General features: G+C 38.3%; 1 protein-coding gene across 3 annotated transcripts in view; it reads left to right on the top strand.

Annotated features, from left to right (window-relative positions):
- The window catches only part of Ehbp1 (Eps15 homology domain containing protein-binding protein 1), a 462,410-nt gene that overhangs the window by 369,027 nt on the left and 65,625 nt on the right, over positions 1-27,758 (top strand). The window lies entirely within an intron of this gene.

The following is a 27,758-nucleotide window of genomic DNA, read 5'->3' as shown; positions in this document are numbered from 1 at the left end:
TATTCAGTTATTCCAAACAGTTGCATCTCCCCATGGACTTAAGGATGTTGGATGTTGTGTGACTCACTGTACTTTCAAATATTTGTCTTTTAGGAGATTGCTTTTTCAACTCTGAAAGGTTACAGAAGCATTTTCTTTTAAGAGACAAAGCCAAAAATTTTGAAGCTGATAGTAAATATATGTTGACCATTTGCTATCAGTTTGATTGTTAGTGAAAGTGATGGGCCATTCATGAAATTCCTGATATGTACAGGATATTGTAATAGTACCACATGATAGATTATGATAGATTACATTATTAATAACTGTTATTGATTGTTTTACTCAAATTAATCAATTATCTGTCAGAGCTCCAATATTGTTAAATCTTAGATTTCAGTCCTCTGAAGTCAACAGGAAGTAAACAGATGGCAACAATCCACCTAGATCTGGGTTTTTTTTTTTTCTGGCTCCTGCCATGAAACATCTGTTTTACTAACCTCTATTTTTCCATTCTGTTTAAGTGACCAGTATCACCTTATATAAGTTCTGTTCACATGTTCCTTAATGCTGATAATGTCAAGTTCCTTCCTAATGTCTTCATTTTTAATATGATTATACCACTGATACCATCTGTTCATTCCTTGTTTTTCTCAGAACTGTCATGTCTGTGTTTTATGTACTGTTTTATTTCTCTCAGATCCTTAAATTAAAGTTAGTTTGAACACTGTCTTGTATATAGCTACTACAGTGTTATAGCTAATTTCTCTTTTATTATTTATAAATTTATTTAGTTGATTCCTTACCCATACCATCTTTGCTTATTTTCTTGTCTATTTTCCATTTAATTTACCACCTTCACTAAAAATTGTCCCAAAATTGTTGGAATGTTATATTTGTCCTTTAGGTTTCCCAAGCTGGTGTTGGCCAAATGATTAGCATATCCTCTCTCCAGCCAAGAGGCTGCAGATTCTAGTCCTGCCAGGGGCATGGTTGTTTGTGCTTGTCCTATTAATTCTCTATGGAAAGGGCATCTGTGACCCTACCACTTCTAGCAGAAGGCTTCACTTCCAAAACCTAATGAGGTATGGAAGTAAGCGCAAATGACATCACATGTGAATAACTAAGGTTTCCCAGTCAAGATATCTCAGTTATTGTTGTCTAGCATTTAAGCAATCTTGTCAGTAATACTTTGGATTATCTGTAATTAATTAATTATAGATAATATTCTTTAATTGATTCCTCTGTTGGCCTTTTACATGCTTGCTTGTGTTTGATCTTGCTGGTATTCAGTGATAATCTGTCTCTACACTTCTTCAATCTCATTGTCACCGAAAACTTTGCTCTGTACAATAAATATTCATTGGCCCATCAGATGCTGCTCAGTGATTGGTATCAGAGAGTATCCATTTCTAGGTTTCATACATTCACTCAATGCTGAATTTGATTCATAATAAGTTTACATAAACATCTTGGTTTCTTTAAAAAGTCCATGCACTTTGATTGTTCTTCCATGTCCTGAGCCGGTTGATTGCCTGATGTCCAAGAACTATAGCATCAAGCCATGTCGTTGTGGACAAGACAATGAATAGTCTGGTATGAATGATTTCTGTCTTATGTTTGCCATTTTGAAATGGGATGAGTCATATTTTGGCCCCACTCTGTTAAGGCTTGGGAGGCCTTGCTGTTAGATATGTTACTACCAGTACAGCCATTAGTATTCTCAAAGAATGCAAGCCTCTCCACCATGAAAATTAATACCATGGATTAATAATAATTATTATTATTTCTTGGGGTTTGTTTTTATTTTTCTATTACATAATGTGCAGTTATAATTTAAAAAAAAAAAATCAGCTTTGTTTTCATTTATTATCATTTTGCAAAAAAAACTTTGGAATTAAACAATTTACATTAATCAAAAGGGTCAAAAGAAGTTAGAAGGTAGTAATTCTAAGTATATACCTGTAGTGTACAGATATGTGTGCTGTATTATACATACATGCACTGATAGTAAATAACGATTATAAGAATTTCAGTTTGGTGTAGATATTATCACATTCTTAAGAGCTCATTAGGGCTGATATTAGGGTACCTAATAATATCTCTAATAAGTTCTGTTAACATTTTGTTTTTTATGGCAATCCTTTTATTATTATTTCTTGTTTTGTTTCTGCTTGTGTTGAGCACCTCCATAGTGCAGTTGGAAGAATAACTAGACAGGCACCTTCCAACCCCAGTACAATTCTCATCATCATGAGTAATTTTTAGGTAGGATTTTTTCAATTGAAGGTAAGCCAATTTCATAACAGAGGAATTTTTTTCTCCAGAAATTTGGAGTTTCTGCCTCCTACAAAACAGGCAAATCAATCAGTTAATGTACACACAATTAAGAAACATGCTATGCAGTAGTAGATAGTGAATTGTATAGTGTAGAATGGCCACCCACAATGAACCCTCCAATTCCATGGAGAAGTCATGTAATAATAATAATAATAATTCTGTCTATGAAAGATTGGAAACTTACATGTAACATATTTAATATCTTACTGTAGATAGGCTAAGGATTGAATACTTGAAAACCTTGCTTTAGTGACTAAACATAGTACTTTTTTCTTTTAACCCGGTGCTGTTGAGGTGGCAAAAAGTAACAAAAGTGGTAAAGTGGGGTCCCACAGACTTACCCAAATAATGTAGTGTATTTTAGAATAAGTGCATAAAAGCAGAAAAGAGCTTTTATTTGTATTAATCTAAAATCAACAGTGAATGAAATGCATGCATTCTTTGTAAATATTTAGCAGTACTGTTTGTGCATAATCTTATTTAAGACTCTTAAATCTTGCTCCTAAAGAAAGATTGAATCCATGTTTCTTTAAAAAATCTCTAAACTATTAATCATAAAATCATGAGCTACAATTAATTAGAGACAAAATCTGAAAATCAGCAGTCCTGTAGGGTATGATGGAATAATTGTCAAAAATTATAAAATTGGTGCAAACTTTCTTTATAGTATAAATAATTTTCAGGTAGAGAATTCAGAACTTAAAGAAAGAAGGAAAAGAAAAAAAAAAACTTACAGTTATATCCATCTTTAAAAACAAATATCTATAATTTATTAAACTATATATAGACTCATTGCTATTTTACCTTTTTTTTTTTTTTTTTTTACTGTTTGATTCACTCATCTGGCTCCTTCAATAGCAACTGAGTTTTACCCTAAATGATGTTTGGAAATCACTAATCAAATCACATGACATATCAGAGTAACTTCTCCAAAAATTACCTGCAAACTCTACATACATACAGACAGTTGACGCATGCTGCACGTCACTTTTGGCATATTTAATTTGCGTTGAATTTTATCTTCTAACAGCTTATTTAGGTTTTTAACATCAACTGTTTTTGTTCATTTCTTCTATAAAAATAAGCCCCAATGATTTCTAGGTGTTTGCAGTTTTGATTATTTTTAGTATCCTTTTTCAACAAACTATAAAAAAAAAGTTCCCTGACTTATAAATTTTTAGTCTAGATATATAATCTAAACTAAAGGAAGGTCATATTTTAGCAATTTGCTCATATTTTATAACAATGTTATGGCCGAGTTGGATAAAGGGAATAGATACACTATGATAATGTTGGATTTTGCTAAGGCATTTGATAGGATACCACACAAAAGGCTGTTGCATAAACTGGAGTATGGGATTGGAATATAGACTCTTGACTTGGATAAGTGGATGGTTGACAGACAGATTCTTATTTTTAGAGGTACCCGTGGCATAGTATAATTATTAAAAGAACACGTAAGACCACTAATAACTTTTTAATTAATAAGGTACAGATATTTCATACTAAAACTAATAGTACATCTCCAATGTCACACAAACAGTTATAGGAATGGAATTGTGTGACACTGAAGATGTACTATTAGTTTTAGTATGAAATATCTGTACCTTATTAATTAAAAAGTTATTACTGTGGTCTTACGTGTTCTTTTAATAATGACAGACAGATATCAAAAAGTGGTATTATGGTAGCTGTTAATCTGCCAGATTTAAGGTGACCGGTGGTGTACCTTAGGGTTCAATCCTTGGGCAATTGCCGTTCAATTGCCCTATACATTAATGACATTTGGAAAGGCCTAACAAGAGATGTGCAATTGTTTGCCAATGATGTGAAGATCGGAAGGGATGCTACTGAAATTCAGCACTTACAGAATGATTTAAATAATTTGGAATAGTGGGCTAATGGCAATGGCTGTCAGTCAGTTCAATATCAGTAAGTGTAAAAGTATGTACTTTGGCATGATGAGATTTCCAGTGGCATATTACCATTAGTGCTGTTGTGCTACAAGAAATTGATGAGGCTAGGGATCTTCATAATGATGGATAGCAAATTTGAAGTTCAAAGGTCACCTGCAAAAGTTGCAAATACAACTCAGAGGATAATTGCAATAGAGTTAAGTTTTGCTCTCACAGAGTAGTGAGTGAGCGAAATAGTTTGCCTTTAGAGGTAGCAAGTGATCTAGTGTGAATGAAAATGACAGCTGGTTTGAATGATGTATAACTTCTCTCAGTGAGTCTGTGACTCCCTTTAGGTGGTAATAATAATAATAATAATTAAAATGTCCATGAATGTTATTAATTATTTTATCTAATTTTATACGTATCTAACTGCTCCAAAATTAGGGATTCCTGAAGTGTAATTTATTATCATTTATTATCATCTATCTGCTGCATGAAATTGTAACATAAGCCTTTTGAAAATAGCAACTAGAAAATAGAATCGTCTACAAATAACAGTAGTATTTAAATATAACGATTTAGCTTCTAAAATATGAAGCTGCATTGCTATTTGAACTCATTAACCATCAGTAACTAGCAAACTTCAAGTCGTTATTATTACATGGCATCTCTAAGGAGTCTAAGGACTCATCACAGGTGGGCATTCCATTTATAAAAATGTTTGAAAAATTTAGCTTATTTTGATTTATATCATTTTTACTAAAAGTCTCCAGTCAAAAGAATTGTAGTAAATCACCAACAGTAATCAGTGATTTACTACAGTACTTGAGTACAATATAATTATATTATACTTAAAGAATATTTCAATCATATGCCATGGTTGGCACTTCCAGACCACAGGTTATAGGTATTAGTGAAACATGGCTGACTGTAGATGATATAACTAGTGGGATTGAATGTGATGGGTATAGTGTGTTCAGGAATGACAGAGAGAATAAAATGGGGGGAGGAGTATTGTTGATGATAGCTGATGAGCTCCAGCCAAGGAGAATAGAAGTTGAATTGCAGGATAGAGAAAAGAGCACATTTGAGGCCATTTGGTGTGAGATTGTGGCTAGCAGAACTAAATATACAATTGGGTGCTGCTATAGACCAGGTGATGGAAAAGATGGTGGTGACAGTATGCACAAGTAAATAGAAGAAATGGGTGGAAGGAGGGTGATTATTATGGGAGATTTCAACTATGGTCGCATTGATTGGAGTGAGGAGAGGACACACGGGAGGAAGGAACTGGATTTTATGCGGTTATTAAGGGATAACTATCTGCGACAGCATGTAATGGAAAATACTAGGGGTCAGAGAGTGCTTGGCCTAGTAATTACATCTGAGGATTTGGCTGTAACAAATATGACCACGTTGCCACCAATCGGTGAGAGTGATCATAGGGTCTTAACTTGGGAGGTGGCTAAAGGTGTAGAATTTTCAATTAAGACAGGGTACATGTGGAATTATCGGGCTGGAAAGTATGACAAGCTAAGGAGTTTGATTGGTTCAGTGCCATGTACAACTGCAAGGACTAGAAGTTGATAGTGCATGGGAGGTAGTTAAGAAGTGCTTGCATGAAGCAATGGCTGACTGTATACCTAGAGTCCGAATAATAAATCAAGTAGGGGTTAAATGGATGAATAACACCATTAAGCTTGAGTTGCAAAAAAAGAAACAACTATGGAGGGAATTTAAGGAGAAGGGTGACCGGCAGGCACATGAACGGTATAAAGCGCAGGCCAGAAGGGTGACGAGTGTGGTAAGAAAAGCAAAAAAGGATTATGTAAGAACATTGGCCATGCAGGCTAAAGAGAATCCTAAACAGTTTTTTAGATATGTAGCAAGTAAAAGGAAAAATGTACTTGGCAGATTGATTTTAAAGAATGCCGATGGTAGGGAGGTAACTGAATCAGTTGAGATAGTTGAGTTACTGAGTGAGCACTTTGCAAAAGTATATCATCCAGGTGGTGACATTGCAGAAACGAATAAACCAGTAGATTATACGGGAGTTGTGGTTAATGAAGTGGAGGTGAGTAGTCTATTGCATAACCTCAATGTCAATACATCTGTGGGATTGGATGGTATACCAGCTCGTTTTGTACGAGAAGCAGCTAAAGAATTGTCAGTACCCTTGACCATTTTGTTTAATTTGAGTCTCGGGTCTGGGTTAGTCCCGAGCGGGTGGAAAGAGGGGAAAATAGTTCCACTGCATAAAGGTGGTTCCAAGACTGCTGTTGTAAATTACTGACCGATTAGCATATCAGGAATCATTGTCAAGGTCTTAGAGAAATTAGTCAAGAAAAGAATACAGGATTGGATAGATGAAAATGGGATATTGTATGGGGGACAACATGGTTTTGTGAAGGGTAGATCATGCCTCAGTAACTTGCTCACGTTTTATAACACAGTGACGGCTGAACTGGATAGGGGTAATGGGTTTACAGTGATACTACTGGACCTTGCCAAGGCCTTTGATAGGATACCACATGGAACCCTAATCAGTAAACTGGAGCAGATGGGTATAGATATAGGGTTGGTGAGATGGATAAGAGGGTGGTGAAGGAGAGATATCAAAGAGTGGTTTATTCAGGAGTGGAGTCTAAAAGACGTCTTGTGACTAGTGGAGTGCCACAGGGCTCTGTTCTTGGACCACTGCTTTTCAATTTGTTCATCAATGATATTGGAAAGGATCTGAGAGGAAGTGTTCACTTGTTTGCTGATGATGCAAAGTTGGGTAGAGCAATTGTGAGTGCACAGGATGTCAAAATTTTACAGGATGATTTGGATAGTTTGGAGGACTGGGCTAGGAAAAATGGATGTCAATTTAATGTGGCAAAGTGTAAGGTTATGCACTTTAGGGTGAAAAGAATAGCAGCAGTATATCGCATTGGTGGAACCATACTCCAGGAGATTGATGTTGTTGTTCCTCTGTATCGAGCCTTGATAAGACCCCATCTGGACTTCTGTGCCCAGCTATGGGCACCAGGGTTTCTTCGTGATGGGGAGGAAGTGGAGAGGGTCCAGAGACGAGTGACCAGGATGATAGCAGGTCTGTGGAATGAACCTTATGAGAATAGGTTGAAGATTTGTGGGTTGCAGAAATTGGACGATAGGCGAAGGAGGGGTGATATGATTGAGACATTCAAATTACTGAAGGGTTTTTATAAGATTGATCCAGAAGATATTTTTGAAAATATGACTGGTGGTGGGAGGACTAGGGGCCATGCATGGAAGCTGGGCAAGAGCGTGGTTGACAAGCGTGTTAGAGCTAGGTTCTTTACTTGGAGAGTGGTAAATGAGTGGAATAAGCTTCCAGAGTCTGTTGTGGGTGCTACGACCGTGAATGAGTTCAAGGCGAGGTATGATAGATACTGTGTGAATGTTGAATAGTTGTTCTTGACATGATGTTAGGGTCTCCCTCGATGAGTCTGTCGACTCCTTGGAGTTTCCCAGAACAATAATAATAATAATAGTAATAATAATAATAATATACTACTTCAGAAGAACATTAAATTTAAAATCATCAGTCTAACAGATAATAAGCTTAGGTGTTGAAGGTTATTCATGAATTATTTTTTTATGAATTATGGATTACCAAAAATCCACAAATCTAATATTCCCCTATACCCTATAGTCAATAGCATAGATAGTCCTACTTATAAACTTGCCCAACATTTAGCCAAGTCTCTTCCCCCCCCCCCTCACTGGCAATTCCTCTACTTTTGTAAAAAAAACCAGACATAATGGTTAGTTTTGATGTCGCCTCCTTATTTACCAGTGTACCACTGATAGACACTCTTGATTTTATAAAGTCAAAATTTCCCCCTGATATCTTTGAATTATTCAAATTCACTATGTATGCAGGTTACTTTACATAGGGAGGAAAAATTTACAAACAAATTAATGGTACTGCTATGCATGGCTGACCCTAGGAATTTTGCTGCCCCTTCCCCCTAAAAAATCTCCTTTAATTATTATTATTATTATTATTTAGGCCTCCATGGAGTCAAAAGACTCATCGTGGGAGGTCGCCCCCCCCCCTAAGAAACACAAAGTCTATCATGCCACTCCTTAAACTCATTGATGGTTCTCGCTCTCACCACTCCATCAGGCAATGCATTCCATGGTTCAACCATCCTCCATGCAAAGAAACCACTCCTCACCCTCTTGCTCACAGTTTCCTTTCGTAACTTCCAGGGATGGCCTCTTGTTCTCACTCCTTCCCACTGTTCAACCAAGTGAAAGAACTCCCCAGTGTCAACCCTGTAACCACCTCTCAACAGTTTAAAAGTCTCAATCATATCACCTCTCCTTTTTCCATCCACCAAACTCTGCAGTCCACATTCCCTCAGCCGATCCTCATAACTATCATTGTACAGTCCTGAAACCATCTTTGTTATCTGCCTTTATACCCTTTCTACAGTTAATTTATCCCCTTCAAATCCTGGGGACCAAATCTGAGAACAATAGTCCAAGTGTGGTCTGATCAGGGTCTTATACAACGGAATGATAACTGTTTTATCTCTGCAGGTCAGTGTCCTTCTCATTATTGCAGCAATCCTCTGTGTTACCTTCGCTACCTTTGCAATATGTCCCCTAAATTTCAGGTTTCTATCAATCATCAATCCCAGATCTCTTGTCTCCCATACTTCCTCCAGTATAACTTCTCCCATAGAGTATGCAGCATCCCATCGATGTTTCCCAAACCTCAAGACCTTACATTTTGCTGCATTAAACCGACATCCCCATTCATTTACCCATCTATCTAGCTTATTCAAATCCTCTTGCAGGGCTGCCGCATCTGCACTATTACTAATAATTCTTCCCAGCTTCGCATCATCTTCAAACAACTGAATATCCCCTTGCAATCCACTGACAGTGTCATTGGTATAAAGGTTAAACAATATAGGTCCCAGTACTGAGCCCTGTGGGACCCCACTTGTAACCCTCTGCTTCCTTGAACCTGCCCCACCATACACAACTCTCTGATACCTATCGGACAGCCAATCCTGAATCCAGTTGACCAATCTGACATCCAGACCCATGTGCTGCAACTTAAATATCAGCTTATTATGTGGCCCTGTCAAATGCCTTCGCTAAGTCTAAGAAAATGGCAGTATATGCCTTTCCCTCATCTAATGCTCTTGTAACTTTAACTCATCTGCCCAATGCTGTATACGGTCCTTTACTACTTTCTCCAAGATCTTACTAACTACTGATGACACACAAACTGGTCTATAATTAGACATTTCCAGTCTGCTACCGCCCTTATGCAATGGCACTATCTTACCTTCCTTCAATTCCATGGTCACCTTTCCAGCAGCTAGACTTTCATTGAAAAGCCAGGTCAAAGGCACTGTCAGTTCCCTAGCACATTCTCTCAAAACTCGTGGTGAAATACCATCCAGTCCCACAGCTTTACTGACATCCAGAGTACTCAGTATTTGAAACACACTCTCCTCCTGTACCTCTAAACCTTGAACCTGCCCTATCCATCTAGCATTAAAACTGACTCCTCCAGGATGAAATACTCCAATAAAGTGTTCATTGAACAATTCTACTATGTCTGCTGCATCAGTCACTCTATTCCCATTTTTATCCCACAATATCATTCTTCCACTGTCATTTCTCTTCCTACTGGCCACATAATCTAAAAAATTCCCTAGCATTTTCTTTGGATCTTATGGCTAATCTCCTCTCATATTCCAGTTTTGTCTTCCTTACCATACTAGTCATTCTTCTGACCTGTGTCTTATACTCTTCATGTATCTTATCTTCTCCTGTCTCCTTATATCTCTTCCACAGCCTCTTTTTCACATGCAATTCCTGTTTAATATTGTTTGTCATCCGCTTTACTCCAAATTGTGTCCTCTTGTTCACTCGTGGTATACAACTTACCATTGCTGCTAACAAATATTCTTTCATAATTTCCCACACACTAATGATATCCCGGCCTTCCAATTCCTCCCTCCATGAAACTTCCCCAAGTTGACGTCTTAGACTATTATAATCACCTGCCTTATAATTCCACATACGTTCCCGTCTCTTTGATACTCCTGCATGTCTATTCATTTTCCAAGTCAAAACCATATGGTCACTCTCTCCAACTGGTGGGAGAGATGTCATCTCAGTTATTATCGACTGTTCTGATGCTATAACCAAATCCAAAATTCTTGAACCTCTTGTTCCCTCTATTACATGTTGCCTAAGACATTTGTCCTAGGCAACATGGAAATTTTATTCCCTTATGGCTACATACATCTTCCTCTCCCCAGTTTATACTACTTTAGTTAAAATCTCCCATAAAAATCATTCTTCTTGCACTTGCCAAACTCAACTGTCTAAACATTTCCTGGTCCCCGCCCTCTGTACTCCTGGGTCTGTAGCAACACCCCACTAAATATCCTATCTTGCCCACCTCTACCTCACACCATATGCTTTCAAAATCATTAGTGTCACTGCCTTCCAAAGTCTCCACTCTTAGAGAACATAGGTCATCACTTATCATAAGCAGTACTCCATCACCATGCTTTCCCTTCCTATCCTGCCAAAAAATGCTGTACCCAGCGACTTCTATTCCTGTTATTATATCCCCTTCTGTCAACCATGTTTCAGTTATCCCAATAATTTTTGGCCAGGCTGATGCTATCTGCACCACCAATTCCTCTCCCTTATTCTGGATACTCCTGGCATTAGTATATAGCATATAAATGTCATTGTTTCTATACCCAGCATTATCCCCTTCCACTGGGCTCAGTGTTACCTGATGTCGTCCCCCTTCTCCCAAGTATCCATTCCCACAAGAGGCCACCCCTGCTACCATCCTCCCTGGGACACACTGACTTTTTCAGAACAGCAATCTCTCCAGATGCCTATGTCCTTCCTCATGCAAATGTAAGTGGTCTCTTGCATGCAATTTCTCTCTGTCCTCAAACGCACTCCAAGCATCCACATATTCCAGTCCTCTCTTGTCACACATTCTAGCTATTATGTCATTCAATATTACCGCTCTTCTGCTCACTTCATCATTATCATACCTGGGCAACACACACACACACTATCTTTCCTCTCTGTGTCTTCTTTCGTACCACCTCAAGCAAGAATCTCATATCTCTCGCTGCCCTATTTACACCACCACTCAAGTCATTTGTTCCCACCATCACAATCATCTCATCCACCCTTTCACCTCTCTTAACTGCCAAAGCCACCCTTTCTATTGTTCCTCCTGGCAAACACTCCTCACGTATCCTATCTTGAACACCACAGATCATTGAGTCCCCATACATTATACCTCTTACCATTTCCTCTTTCCTATTGTTTCCATTTTCTCCTCTTCTTTCATTCCCATACCTCTCTCTCATTCCCTCTCTCCTGCTGTTTCCATGTTCTCCTCTTCTAGCACTCCCATACCTCTCTCTCTCATTCCATTCTCTCCTCTTCTAGCACTGCCATACCTCTCTCTCATTCCGTCTCTCCTACTGTTTCCATTCTCTCCTCCTGTAGTACTCCCATGCCTCTCTCTCATTTCGTCTCTCCTACTGTTTCCATTCTCTCATCTTCTAGCATTCCCATACCTCTCTCTCTCTCATTCTGTCTCTCCTACTGTTTCCATTCTCTCCTCTTCTAGCATTCCCATACCTCTCTCCTACTGTTTCCATTTTCTCTTCTTCTAGCACTCCCATACCTTTCTCTCATTCCATTCTCTCCTCTTCTAGCACTGCCATACCCCTCTCTCATTCCGTCTCTCCTACTGTTTCCATTCTCTCCTCCTCTAGCACTCCCTTGCCTCTCTCTCTCCTGTTTCCATTCTCTCCATTTCCATATCCAATTCCATTCTCTCCTCCTCTAGCACTCCCTTGCCTCTCTCTCCTGTTTCCATTCTCTCCATTTCCATATCCAATTCCATTCTCTCCTCTTTTATCATTCACAAATTTCTCTCCTCTCCTATTATTCCCAAAACTCTCTCTATCTCCCCCCCCCCCACTCCGATTTGCCTTGCATTTATCTCTTCCATTCTTCTAATCTCATCTTTCATACTTATCATACTTCTCCCAAGACATTCCACCTCCTCTTTCAGCTCCTCTATCTCCCTCTGCAGGTCAGTCACTCTAAATCGAAATTCACTCTCCCAAACAAAACCATCTAAACTTTCACAGTCACTCACGCCTTCTACACTATCAACTATTATTTTCTCATTCACATTTTTTTCTTCATTCTCTCCTATCTCACTACTCGTCTTCCTGTATTCATTTCCCATTCCTGGAGCAACAAGGTCGGTTATTGAGATATCTGCTGCATTTATTTCCTCCCACTGCCTGCACTTTAAACACACACACACCCCATCCTCTCTCACAAGCCAGATATCTAATTCCCGAGACGCATACATGCATCTGATAATGACGTCTTAAAAGCCATGATGTTAAACTAGGCTTCAGTATGGCTGATCATAAATTCTAAATAATAGCATTAGCTAATGAAAATTCATAAGTTAATGAAAAATGATTATAAACTATATTTTTTACAGAAAGAGAGACAATTAACCCTTTAATGGTGGAATTTTGTTCTGAAAATGTGATCTGCATAGGTAATTAAAATTAAGTGAAGACGAGTATACTCATCAAACACAAAGCAAATACACCTGCTGTAAATTTTAATTAAATTATAACAAAGTGGCAATTATTAAAAGTTAGTTTATTTGAAAAATCAATAATTTCATTGCTCCAAAATTCATTGATATCACAAATACTATCAACACAACCTAAAAAATATTGTTTTTATAATGTATTATTATTAACTTACATGTAAGTAATGCTCATCACGTAGAATGAAAAATGTAGAATGAAAAACTGCTAAATCATAAACACACGTAAAGTGGACACCATTTTGAGCCCGGAGATTCTTCGCACCCCTGTCCCATTTAAGGGACGCCGGGAACTTGGGGCCAATTGTAAGGGTTTGCTCGCCATGGTGGTGGTTCTGGAGATAAGGTAGAGCAGTAGTTTCTCCGTTTGCTTTCTGCTCTGCAGTATTACAGACGTACACAATATAATCATATTGCCATCTGCAAATCTCTGATCACAAGCTTTTCCGTCATCATTTGGCTTCAACCTTGTGTAAGTACTGACAATGCTGCTTCCCAATGTCAGGGGCAGTGACCCCAGCAGGTGCTTATTTAATGGCGGCACTACTCGCCATGTCACCGAGTTGTCATTGGGCTTTGTGAGGTTTTAAGTGAAACAGAGTTGCCACTTCTGCTCCCCCACGCCCTGATAGCTCAGTTGCTGTAGGTCCACGGCTGCTTATTCGCCAGATTGCTCTGCTTATATTGCAGCTAGCCTCCATATCTGAAGGCTGTTCCCCGATCCGCCACCTGGGGACGCACCCGGTAGTAGTTAGCTCTGCCCCAGGTAGAGCTGACTTAATAATATTTACTATTGTAAATATTATTTTTTTTAGATTTCAGAACACATGTCATGTCTTAAGATAAGTTAATTTACATTTTCACTGTTAAACTGTAAATCTACTGTTTAAAATGATTCTTGCTTTCATATTCGAAAAAGCACAAATAAGGCCAATGTAGTCTAATTTCTCTAATCTAAGTGTAATCTAAGGAAATTCCTCATTGGTTAAATGAGATTTACCCTCAGGTCAAGGTCAGCTCAAGACCAACAATGGAATCGGAAATAAATAGAAGATAGGTGTTCTGCTATTGTCACGTCATCTGATATTAACACTGACAGTGCGATATTACATGCAACATATTACTATTATTCTAAATGATTAAGATTTTTAAAAAATATGCAGTACAATGAAGTTTTATTATGTAAAAATTGGCCTAAACTATACGAAAAATAGATCTTGGAGTGATTTATTCCTTCTCTCTTGAAATCTGGTTTCAACAGAGAAGGAATAAATTACTTCATGATTTATTTTTCATATAGTTTAGGCCAATTTTGCCACCCCAAAAAACTTGTCACCCCATGCAAATGCATGTGTTGCACCATTGCTAGAGCCGGCCCTGCTGCTATGCCCCCCTCCCCTTTTGACAGACTTTTACATGGGACAAAAACAAAATACTAACCACAGCTACATACAAGCCCCTAGTGTTTTTATGCTTTGTTGATGATGTGTTTGCCATTTGGCCCCATGGACAAGACACTTTGGATGCTTTTGTCATCTACCTTAAACAGCCAACACCAATACTTTTTCCACTGTTGAATATAGCAGAAAAAGAATCTAATAATTGTTCTTGACACATTAGTCACCTGCTTTTCAGATGGATTGCTATCTTTTTACATTTACAGAAAGCCAACACATAGACACAGGAAGGTATCTACATAAACAATCACATCATCATCCAGCCCAACAGAATGGTATTTTAAAAACACTTACACACAGAGCCAGATCCATTTGTTCTAATGATGCAGCTCAGTCCACAGAACTCAAATATCTGCACCATACTTTCTTGACCAATGGCTGTAATTCTTACAAAATAGATAAAATACTATGCATCCCCATTACTTCTCCCTCCTCTTATACACATGAACACAACATTACCATTCCCTATGTCAGAGGTACACATAGCCAAAGTACTAATAAAACATGGCCTTCACACCATATTCAAACCTTATGTTAAATTAGCGACTCTGACCCACTCTCCTAAGGACAAACTTCATCCTCTAGCATATCCGAGAGTCTATGAAGTTCCTTGTGACTGTTACTTGGCCTACTATGGGCAGACAGGAAAGTCTGTTAACATCTGCCTGGAAGAACGTTAAAAAAAATACATTCGCTACCATTATTATGGCAAGCCAAGACTGGCAGACGACACTTTGGACATTCCTTCACACAGGATTAGATGGAAGAAAACTAATGTGCTATTTAGAAATCATTACAGATTCGAAAGATTATTTTTTGGGTCAGGCATGGCTATGAAGAATTCTCCTAACCTGACAGTAACCTGCATTAATTTGCAAAAAATTTGGAAGATTGTTATCTTAAGAGCAACTCTCATATAGCTGTAATTTTTTTTTTTTTTTTTACAACATAAGAGGGCATCAAATTAGGACTTTAGATCTTTTTGTCCATTACAATTGCATTATTTCCCCTACTGTATTATTTATATTATTATCCTGTTGTCTGATTTGAAATTCAGCAAAATATAAGCAAGTTAAAAAAAAAAAACATCTTTTTTTTACAATATAGTTCGTTTGATGTTCTTAATACCTTTAAAAATAAGTCATGCTTAAATTTAAAATTCCCCTGTATTATGTGCATTTCCTCCAATCCATTACATACAAATATAGACTACAATTTGTCATGGTATACATTCTTTTGCATGTTCCTTTTAAGCTGACATGACTTGGAAAATAGTTATCGAAAATATAATTAAATAATTAGTTGTAAATTATATTATATTGTCCCACATATGACATTTTAATGAACTCAGCTTTCATGTAGTGTAGTATTCTCATGTTACTTAACAGATAAATGTTTCGGTCATGTTTCGATTTGTTCATTTTTGAAACAAATTTATTTTGGTAAGTGGCCAATGCTTCTTGCTTGTTTCTCATGCTGCCAGTGACAGCATAAGAGCCAGGGCTGCACTCCCCTCCGGCGGCAAAATATTTGCAGTTCATCGCTTGTTTTTCCTGGCCATTGATTTTTGTGGCTGCACCATCAGCACATCGCTGCTACTGACACTGAGACAACACCCCTCCATTTGCTGCTTCTAATGCGCGTGCTACTCCCGCAGGCAAACAACATACGTCCTGGAAATAAAAAAATAATTTTTTTTTAAGTTTTTTTGTTATTGTTTTTGTTTATTATTTCCACTATGTATAAATATTTGATTACTGTGTATATATATATATATATATAATTTCTGGAATTCAATTATATAATCACTTATTGCGCCTTATGATTAAACCTGAATTTAATCATAAGGCACATTGCGGAAAATCTCACGAAGCATTCGAAACAGTCATTAATACGAGATATGAATAAAATTGATATTCAGCTTATAGTAAATTACTGCATTAAAAATTATGAAATCAAAAGCTTCGGGGAATATAAAAATACAGACTGCGATAATGATATATGAACCAAACGTCCGATATTAAAAAGATATATGTACGAGTATAAAAATCTCCCCCCACAACATACCCAGAGATTGCAAAACTTATATGTCGGTGGTGCATATAGCATACATTGAAGATTGATTTTAGAAAAATATTTTAACCAATTTTTTTGAAGCCCATTTAAGCGAATGTTAAACCCTAGGCAACTTTTACGTCTGGAAACAAGTAATGTATTTGAATATATCATCGTGTAGATATGTAGCCGAGGAGAGGGCCTGGAAAGTTCTGATAAGCACCTAGAACAAAAATTAATTAATTTATCTTCTTATATTTTCTGAAAAAACATTTTCATATGAAAAAAAAAATTTAATGAAAATTTTTTATATTGAAAAACATTTTTCTTCTAAGTATCAGAGCCCCATTGTACAATTCAGAAATTAGCTTATGTGCAACTTTTCACACACACTCACCCCTAGTAGGCTGCTGTTCGAATCCCGCCGCGGATATGGATGTTTGTCATTGTTTGGAAGGTGGTAGATAAATTTCATTGCCCAGTGTGAGACCACCTTCTCCCTTATTGGAGGCTTGAAGTGGCTAAAAAGTTTCGAATAAAAGGTCAAGATCTCCCTGGGTTAATGTTGTGCGAAGTACCTTAGAAGATAGAATATAATATCGGACAATATTGGAGTCTTGACAAATAACGTACTAATTTAGAGGACAATTGTTGATAGGAAGTGATTAATAATGTAAACTCAACATGTAGCACTAGCATAGCATCCTGTATACACTCCTTGAGGATACATGTTAGGAATTTGATGATGATAATGATTAATCTCAGGCTGATGAAAGTGCCCGTGATAAATAATACTCAGAACATCGCCTGCACAACGCCAATCTGCAGTTCTATTGCCTCGTGGGCTGTTCAATAAGTAATAAGACTAATTTTACTGTGGCGAAACCACTCATCACAATATTAACTTCTGTGGAATAAAGAAATGTTGCTGTATGTATTAACAAAAGAGGTTGATAGATGGCGTATACGGGCTGATGTGCCAGAGTGTCACGTGACTAAACGCAAGTGCTCATCGGCGCGCCTACGAGGTGCGACCAGTCTTCGAAATGGGAGCGTCCTTGGAACAGCGTTATGCGATTAAATTTTGTGTGCGTTTGCAAAAATCGGCATCGGACACTTTTAATGTGATACGCGAAGCTTTCCACGATGAAGCAATGTCGAGGACAAGTGTTTTTCGCTGGCATAAAACTTTTAAGGAAGGAAGGCAAAATGTGGAAGATCTTGAACGTGAGGGAAGACCTTCAACTTCCATTACAGAGACAATGATCAACACAGCAGCGATTATCATCAAGCACGTTAAAAGGAAGCGTCCATTGCTGGAGAATGGCTTCTTATTGCACCACGATAATGCAAGGCCACATATTGCTGGTTGTGTAGTGGACGTTTTGCAGAAGAACAACACAGATATCCTACCACACCCTCCATACAGTCCTGATCTCGCACCGTGCGATTTCTGGCTGTTTCCTCAACTCAAGTAACCACTAAGAGGCGGCTTTTACACAACAAAGCATGTGTAAAAGCTGCGGAGGCGGTTTTGAAAGAACTCTCAAAAAACGGACTCTTACATGTGTTTAAGAAGTGGACGCAACGTTGGGACAAATGCATCGCGTCTCACAGTAGTTACTTCGAAAAAGACCATGTAAATGATGACGATTAAAGGTAATCTGTTTTCTGTATAAATATAGTCTTATTACTTATTGAACAGTTACGTACATTCATCCTCACATCTCTCCAGTGAAACAAATTTCTTCCATTAGTATAATCCTGTAAATGTTTATGGTAAATGTTTTGCATTTTTGTTGTTAAACCGGGAGATGATCCATGCATGTTTCCTACCTACGAGTACATTATATAATAATGCTAACTGATGTTATGAGATGCAGCTTAAATATCTTTGCACATCATTATTGCCATAGACAACAGAACACTTTTTTTGTTGGCTATTTCAGTAATTCGTGATTTGAATTCGTGGTGGGGATATGAATCCCATTGTGATTTGAATGCATGTGATAGTCGTTAGGTTGTATTCGATTTTCATCGTTTGTCGTATGTTACCGCTACACTACTTATTGGAGGCCTGAAATTGCCTTGGGATTATATAGTCCTTAGCACATCCACAGTACTGGAAAAAAATTGCACTATAGTTTTACACCCTTTCATTGGTGGGATTTATATACACTGCTTGGAAAGAAGTTAACGGACACCATAGTATGAGGAACAAACAGCCATGGCGACGTCCTTTCGGTGCGATGACTGCAGCAATCTTACGAAACATACTTTCTATAAGCGTATGATAGCGATCAATGAGAATTTTGGACTATTCTTCTATACATGCAATGAGGTTGTGGGGCAGACGGCTCTTGATCTCGCCCGACGCTCCACTTCATCCCAGAGATGTTTAATAGGGATTATATCAGGGCTCTGTGGAGACTAGTCAAGTGTGGTGATGTTCATGGCCACAAACCACGCAGTTGCAACAGCAACTTACGACACTGTGCATTGTCTTGCTGAGACAATGGTCATTTCCGTAGAAATGCCACAGAGCAGGAAGCATTGCATTGTTCAGAATGTTCAGATATTTCTCGGAATTCAATGTTCGTGGCACCATAGAGGTCCGAGGCCAAACCAGGACCATACCATCACACCGCCACATCCGAATTTCATAGTTCAGGTTACGCACTGTGGTAAGAGACGTTCACTGGTCATCCGCCACACCCGCCCATCTTTTCCGTAGAGGGTGTAACGTGAATCATCGTTTCATAACACATCTTTCTAAGCCTCCACGTCCCACTATACACGCTCTTTGCATCGCTGAAGACTGCGCTGCATGTTGGTTGAGTGTCTGGGGCTTGCATATTGCGGTCCTACCATGGAAGTCCATGTTGTGATCCTCGGTTATGAATGTTTTTGTGTAGATTCGTGTTCCAGTTAAAGTTCGGAACTCTGCATTTAACATGTCAGCCAATGAATTTTTTTTTTTTTTTTAATATTATCCTTAGTAGCACCCTACGATCGCGTAATGGGTCATCCACTCTGGGTAGCACTTGCAGTTGACTCCCTGCGCTTCCATCTCCGTTTGATATCACTAATTGTTGACCTCGGATGGCCCAGTTTGTCAAGAATTTGTCTAAGAGATAGGCCTGCAACATGGCATCCTATCACAACACCTCTTTCAAACTCTGAGTTCCCTTCTCGCAGTCATTTTACCCGGACACAGTTGCACTCACTTGGAGCATCATATTCCTCCAATTTATACCGGCTACAAACACGTGACTCGTTACATGGCACGGTGTACCTTGCTCATGGGGCGTCCGTTAACTTCTTTCCAAGCAGTGTACACACACACATGTTGGAGGGATGGCATATAGGCATCGTGCCTTAGTTTGTGCTTTTGTATACGCTTGGTGTATAGTTAATGCGTTTCTCGTTTCCATAATACGTGGGATTCGAATCTGCATCTTTCCATATAGAGTATCGTCATTACTATACTTTAGAAGAGCCTCCGTAGCTCAGTCGTTTTAGAGGAAGCCCTTTGGTCGGAAGGACTTGGGTTCGATTCACGTCCATGACGCGAGGAACCTTTATCTGATCTCTTTCGACTAAAGGTGAATTAGCAGAGGTAGAGGGTTGTTTCGTCCCTCAGAACAGGCAAACCGGCCAGGAGAACACACGCAATTGACAGACAAAAAATATAACCAATAGCTTCATGTTGGTTTCATAAGATGGTGCCGTACTATCCATTTGGACGCACGACCGCTGTATCGTCATACGCTAATTAATCAATAAAAAATTAAAAATTAATTTTAATTACAATTAAAACATATTGTACTTAAAAAAATAGAAAAAAAAATTAAAGTTAGGATTTCAAACGTTGGTTTAAAATCAGTATATTTTTTTAGTCATATTTGTCCCTGCTTCAGTCGTTAGTTGTCTCAATTTCGGACAGTGGAGCCAACAACAATCAAACTAAAGAAAAAAAAATTGCACCACAAGGAATTTCCTTGTAAATAGCGAATTTCCTCTTGAAGCAGATTTTTTTCCCCTCACTTGTGGATGCACGATTCCTTAATAATATTTTTAAGTAGTCAGAGATGTGGTAAATAACGTAAAAAAGCATTAAGCTACGTCAGTTATACAAACGAAAAATTTAGAATAATTTTCGCAAAAGAAAAAGTTGGAGGAGTTGAATGGTAAATCTTTTCTTTTCTCTCTGCAGATTTCTCTATAATAGTCATATTGGTCTAAAATATGCCTCGTAACTAAATTCAATAATTTTAATTAAGGTATCTGATGTAATAGATTGACGGGTTTTCCTTCATTTCAATGGAAGCAACAGTATCCTAACTTTGATTTTCTCTGCCATTATTATGATTCACAACGAAACACGGAAAGATGCAAGGACGTTCATAATTCCACAAAGCCTGCGTATCGGTTGATTCACGCCATCGTCGTGTAAGCGAATTCCGTCGTATAAGTGGGTATAGATCATAATTGAAAATCTTCTAAAATAGTACATATGTCAATGGCGTTAAGAGTCCTTAAGTCTTGATCATGACTTTCTTCTTTTCTGGTATATCCTCCACCTGTTCGTGATAATGAGTCGGATATTTTGAGCTATTCTTCCTTAAACTTAATGACCACCATTGTTTTTGGTCGTCATGTTTATGTACTGTTCTTGGACGTATACTTCTATCTCACATTCAGCGTACCATTTCATCACGATCATAGTCCAATCGAACACCTAAAATGCAGTTGAGTGGAAAGTGGAATTCTGCAGGCAGGTCTCCAATTTTTCTTATTTTTTCCCCCAAATTAGGCACCCTCACTTGTAGTACGACATATGCATTGCCATTGTGAAAGAGATGTGGATCTTTTCGGAAAGAGTTCCATGACTGCATTCGATCAGCGTTTATCCTTAGTCACACATTACATTCCATGGTATGAAAACAGCTCCTGCATATTTAAACCTCCAATTTTAGATTTGGATTATGCATTCGAGCACAAGGGGCTCCGCATCTACACATCCACACTACCAGTCTGATCCGAAAAGGATGTAACCATTCCTCGCTTCATATCATGGACTTCTAACACTCTACGGACCAGTCACTGTGTCCTTGACACTAGTGTAGTCTGCACTGTTGATTTACGTACACTGCCTTCTGTAGAAATCAACTGTGGGTGGCTCTTTTTATTGTGTCCTACTGCCCCTCGAATCCCTGCGATATCGCCTTTCCACTTCATTCGATCAGTGTTTCTCCTTTCTCTCATTAACTCAGTTGTTTTCTTTCTTGGCTGCTGTACCCTAATATTTCCACTGGCTGATAATGTTGTCTAATTGATGTTGTAAAGCAGTATATTACGTCACCATATGCCCAAAACAGTATCGACGTATATATGTGTTCTTGAAATTTCAGCTACTGTATTTAAGCCATACATGACTTTTGCAGGGAAGCACTGCAATCTCTTAGCAACCTTCCCAATTTTTTTTCATGTTTTTATACACTATAGAAAGTGAAATAGGTATTTTTAACTCACTACTGAAAGGGTTACAGTGAACGTAGGTCTCAGATATGTATCATGTGCTAAAATCATTCGAAGTTCTTATCATTGCGCCATTGATAGCATGCAGATATATAGTCACATGTTTCCTTATACAGCAGTATGTGTTGTATAACACCAGGTGCATATCTGCATTTGTTTCATTCAAGAGTGTCGGAGTACTTATTTCAACTTCAAATGTATCTCATAATTTTTTTTAGAGTGTAAATAACACGAAATTGCGCCTTAATAATATCTGAATTAATAACAAATATCCCAAAATGCACGGAGAAATAGTGAAATGTGAGTATGAAAAGGAATTCACTTGTGTAAGAATAAACGAAAACGCTGCTTTCCATTTCTCTTAATAGAGTGTTCGCTGAAATAGAGCCTCCATAGCTCAGTCGGTATAGATGCATCCCTTTGGTCGGAAAGACCTGGCTTCGATTCCCGTCCATGACGTGAGGAACCTTTATCTGGTCATTTTCGACTAAACCGATCTCATATGGGGGCGATGGGTTTTTTCCTCCCCGAAATTCGGGGTTTTCGTCCCTCAGAACAGGCAAACCGGCCCCGTGAACACACTTCTACAGACAAAAGTAACCCTCCCCCCAACGTCAGGCTCTGCGACAAGTCGGTTGAAATCGCGCGCGTAAGGTCGCATCATGTTAAAACGTTGACCCCAAATAGATGGGATAAGGCACAAGAGGAAGAGGAAGTGTTCGCTGAAATACCATTATTCTTGATTGTCATCTGACTCCTCTGCATTTTTGAAATGTTTCCTTTCTGTCTTCTGTCAACTTCTCCCCCCCCCCGCGATGTATGTGTGTGTGTGAGAGAGAGAGAGAGAGATCCACAATATTACAAATGAATCTGATGTCTCTTATATACAGTATCTGCTGCTTGTAAATTTATGAAAATTTTCGAACAGAATTCTATGCATGGAATATTTTTGTTTTCTGAAAACGCGAAGTTCAGTCTCTGGGATACAGAAATTGGTATAGAAAGAACAATATAAATTACACTTTAGTGAAAATATAATTTCAATAAAAGTGGTTTTAATTTAACAGTACTATGCAACTTGACTTAATTTCGGGAACATCCCAATGATAAACTGCTCGAATAACAAGAACAGCCGTTTTAGTAAACTTGTGACTGGAAGAAACGAGCTATGTATTATGAATTATAAACTATTGTTCAGGAAATTAAAATTTTTAATTTGAATTTGATTTTAATGTTGGTATATATGACAGAAAAGAGGATTAAGAAAAGACTATCGTAAATTTAATTTACAAATATTTCAAGCAGTCCGCGCGGTTAGCCTAGTGGCTGTGCGCTTCGCAACCATATGCCTGGAGAAGGAGTGTCCTAGGTTTTATTCCCGTCGGTGACGTGAGGAGCTGAAGGATCTTCCTCAGTCATAGCCAAGTTAGCCGGTCTTGGGCGTGGACAGTAGGGTTTTCCCAGTTTTTCATCCCGCAAAGCAGGCAAACCGGCCTTGAGAACTCAACACTATGGACATAGGATATACCGGGGCGTAGGGCTTGACAACCTTATCCTGTGAACTGTTTAAGGTCCGATGATTAATAAACCCTCGGCACCGCAAGGTAAAATAGAGTAAAAGGAAAATGAAATGAGATATTTCAAGCAATCAGAAGATGCTTTAAAAGAATAATTATGGTACTTCGCATCAGCACAGAATTTCTGCCGATCACACCCTTCGAATTCGCTTGTAACAGTGTGGTGGTTAGGCAGTATGTAACACCTTAAACCAGTGGTTTCAAAATTTTTATAGATTCCCCCTATTTTGTAAAAAAAAAAAAAAAAAAATTCTTGCGTCACCCTACACCTTCCATAAAACAAGATTTACCTTTAGTTTTCTTAGCATGTATCCCTGGAAGTTGCATAAGGAGAGTGTGAGTAAAATTGCACACCGTGAGATATATATGTGGAAGTTCTGCAAGTATTTTTAATGTTGTGTTATATTGAAATTAGTGGATCACGAGGATCAAAGTATTTCATCCTCGTGAAAATAGCATCATGCAGAACTTGAGAGCAGTCATTAAGTCTGTAGGACTTGATGGTATATCACTACCTGTGTTGAGCGAATGTTCCAGGGAGTTAACAACAGTACTGATACCTGTTTGACCTGAGTCTTAGATTGGCCCAAGTTCCGAGGGAATATAAAGAGGGCAAAAATCTTATCACCCCCTCCCCCTTATGCAGGGGGAGGGAGTGATAAGACTAGACGAGTCGGATGTTCAAATGAGTGGGCTACCACTTCAGTGTATCAAAGTGTAAGGTTTTAAAATACTGGAAACACAAATGGGATGCAGAGTATAAAATGGTGGGGATGTCTTAGAGGAGCTGGAGAGATGAGAGATCTGGGGGGGGGGTGAATATGGACCTGAACTTTAGGTGACTGCTAAAATTGTGAGGACAGCACAGCGCAGTGATGTGGAGAACACTGACATATATAGGAGTAAGGATGTTATAATTCCATTTTTATAAGGCTTTGATCAGACAGTATTTGAATTACTGTGTACAGATTTGGTCTCTTGGTTTTCAGGGATGTTGGAAAAGGTTCAGATGCAACTGACTAAAGTGGTTTCTGGACTCTGGACTGTGAGTATGAAAATAGATTGGGGGAATGCGAAGAGTGTAATGGATAGGAGGAGGAGGGACATGAACGAGACATAGAAGTTAGTAAGGGATTATTACCGAATTAATGTGGATGAAATATTTCTTAGAATGGGTGGAACCGGATGAGCCCATCTCTGGAAGCTGTATAAGGAATGTGTGAGCAAAGAGTGAGGAGTGGATTTTTTACGTGAGAGTGGTACGTGGTTGGAATGTTGGGTTGCCTGAAAGTGTGACGGGTGTGGAATGCATTTAAGTCACTGCGTGGTGCGCTGTGTGTGAGATAGTAGACCTCCTCCAATGAGTCGTTTGACTCCATAAAGGTCTGGTAATAATATCGAGTACATGTGGGAGTTGTGCTCGACCATTGCTTTGTGTCCCCTAAGGGGAACTCCTCACAGTTGAAAAAGCATTAAGCCATGCGGATCTGTGAATTTAATTACATGCAATCAACTTCAGAGATATGTCCGTATGCATATAGTAGCATAAGCCACGCATGAAGATAGAAATATGCATGTCAGAATATTTTATTTGGAACGGAAGGTTTCCCAATATTTATTTCAAATAAAATGTATTGTAATACAATTTCCTACGTAGGCAGTACGTTGAAATTGATTATTTTATTTTTATTTTTTACGATTATCTGTTCTCACTGTTCCGCAACCCACTAAAAGCAGTTACGAGTGTAGTAAGTGATTCCTAGTAAGGTCGGGTCCTGTTCTCTCCATTCCATTCTGTGATTGGATCCGACAACATTAGTAGATTCCAATATACACTTTTCCAGATAACTATTGTATAAAGTCAAATGCTTTCATTTGACAACGCGGTTTGTCTCTTAGACTACACCAGTGCTTCCCAAAGCGTGGTCCGGTACATATAGATTCTTAAAAAACGACTTCCAGAAAATATAAAAATTTAAATATCAAATAAGAATGAGATAGAGAATATCGTGCCATATACGATAATAAAAAAAAAAATTGACAGAAATATGTAACTATTGCATAAGTTTAATAACATGTGCAAAAAAAAAAAATATAAGGTACACTTTTAGTCTGGACACGTTACTTAATCGATATAAGACAGCAGCAAAAATTACATGTGTATATTATATGTATACGTGATGGTCCACAAAAATTTTCCTGGAGTCCCCCTAGCTATGCTAAAGTTTGGGAAACACTGGACTACACAGTTGATTTACCTTCCGTTGTCTGAGGATCTTTCACCGATAACTCACCACATTAACTTAAAATTGCTTTCAAATGTGCTGCTCATTATCGAGCGCGATACGTCCAACGTCAGATTCAAAATGCAGGAATATACTTCCCACTTGTCTTCAGTACTGAACATTAATGGATATGAAAGTACCTGTTCGAAAGTAGTTGAGACAAGTTTCGGCAGAAGAACATTTGCAACATCCTTAGGAGTAAATTCATCTGACCACCTTCTTAGAAGAAGAAATAAGCAAGCTGTTCTTGAATTTAGCTTCTCCACAATTGGCATTTAGTATCCTACGACTGAAAGCAACATCTGTGTCTGAGGCAAATACTGAATGATATCAGTTTTAAAAATGCTTGCTGCATTTGCTTTAAACAGTTATTCCCATCATTCATGGAGGAGAAATTTTCCATAGTCGTGGCTAAAGACAGTTAGCCTATATCCGAATAGTTCATGGGAGTGCTCTCTTGTTCTGACTAGTTGTCCGTGCAAGATGGGACAGTCAGTGCTCAGCTTTTGTGATTTCTCAAAAGCAGTCTGTTTTATATTTGTTGTTGTGTTTTGTTTTTCATCCTCGAGAGCGGTTTCTGAAGACATTATTCGAACTGAAACATCCAGATGTTTCCTTAAAACGAGCAGTTTTCTTTATGAAAAAGTAAATCCTAATGCCTTTCAATTCCCCAAAAGGGACAAGCTGCAGTCTTTCAGCCCAACATTATAGAAATCAGCAGTGACTGCTTGACTGCTCTCCATTTTTCACCATTGCCCTCATTATGTGTATTTTGCAAAAATCTAGCCGAAAGTTGATAATCCTCATCCTGTCTAGTATTTATTTTGCATGTGCTCTCTCTGTGTGTGTGTGTGTGTGTGTGTGTGTGTGTGTGTGTGTGTGTGTGTGTGTGTGTGTGTGTGTGTGTGTGTGTGTGTGTGTGTGTGTGTGTGTGTTCTACTGTCTATTTCGCTGAGCTGCATAGTTAAAGACAAGAGTTAATTTGAAGAAACCCTACTTGTTTGAAAAAGGGTAAACAGAATTCCCCCCCCCCCCTCGATCATCTCTTATAGAAGAACATCTAGCAGATGCTATCCTGAGAACGAACAGTTTTTTTTTTTTCCTCATTGTACAGAGGAAGCAAGCTGTACTGTTTCATTTTGAAAGTTAAGTCAGGCTATTTTGAATTACTGCGCTCTGGGCCAGTGTTCGTGTTTGGCGGGATGAAAAACCCAGAGGGAAAAAATCTTCCACCTCCGTATGAAACCGCTTAATTTCCCTTTCGTTCAAAAAGTCGTTATAAAGGCTCTTCTAGTCCCAGAAGAAATTCAAACTCAGGTCGTTCCAAAGAACATGTGATTGCCGACTGAGCTACGGGTATCTGTTTGGAAATCGGTTGGTAACAGTTCGTTCATCGCTCGCAGTCTGTTATTTTTGAGGGAAGACGTAAGTCGATGTATCTCACTGGTGTTTACTTGTATGCATTTCTACTTGTTCAACAGTCTAATTGCTGGGTTGTGAGGTGAGCCTGCGTAGCTCAGTCCGCAATGTCTTTGGTTGGAAAAACTTGGTCGAATACCGCTATAACAGGAAGAGCCTTTATAAGGATCTTTTCAACTAAAATTAAGTTAATCAACCTCAAACGATGGTGGAAGATTTTTCTCCTCCCCCTTTCCGGAAACGGGTCTTTCATTCTGCAAAAACGGGCAAACCGGCCAGAAGAACACATAATTTACATAAAATATTTGGCTTCTTGGCTTTAGTTGTTTCGGTAGTAATTTTAAAACAATAAAGCTGGGTTGCAGGGTCTAAAAAAAAAAATGAGGATATTTTTCATGTAAAAAAAACACATGCACTTAGACTTTTTTTTGACAGCGCTTACAGGCTTTGAATTTTTTTTATTAAATAATTGTTAAATAATCCAGTTTGATATAAACCTTTTTAAAAAATTAAATTTCAGT

Source organism: Typopeltis vanoorti, chromosome 10 (assembly GCF_054136105.1).
Source record: "Typopeltis vanoorti isolate ZY-2024b chromosome 10, IOZ_Tvanoo_1.0, whole genome shotgun sequence".
In the NCBI taxonomy this organism is placed as follows: domain Eukaryota; kingdom Metazoa; phylum Arthropoda; class Arachnida; order Uropygi; family Thelyphonidae; genus Typopeltis; species Typopeltis vanoorti.
This window is presented reverse-complemented; position numbering and strand designations above follow the sequence as displayed.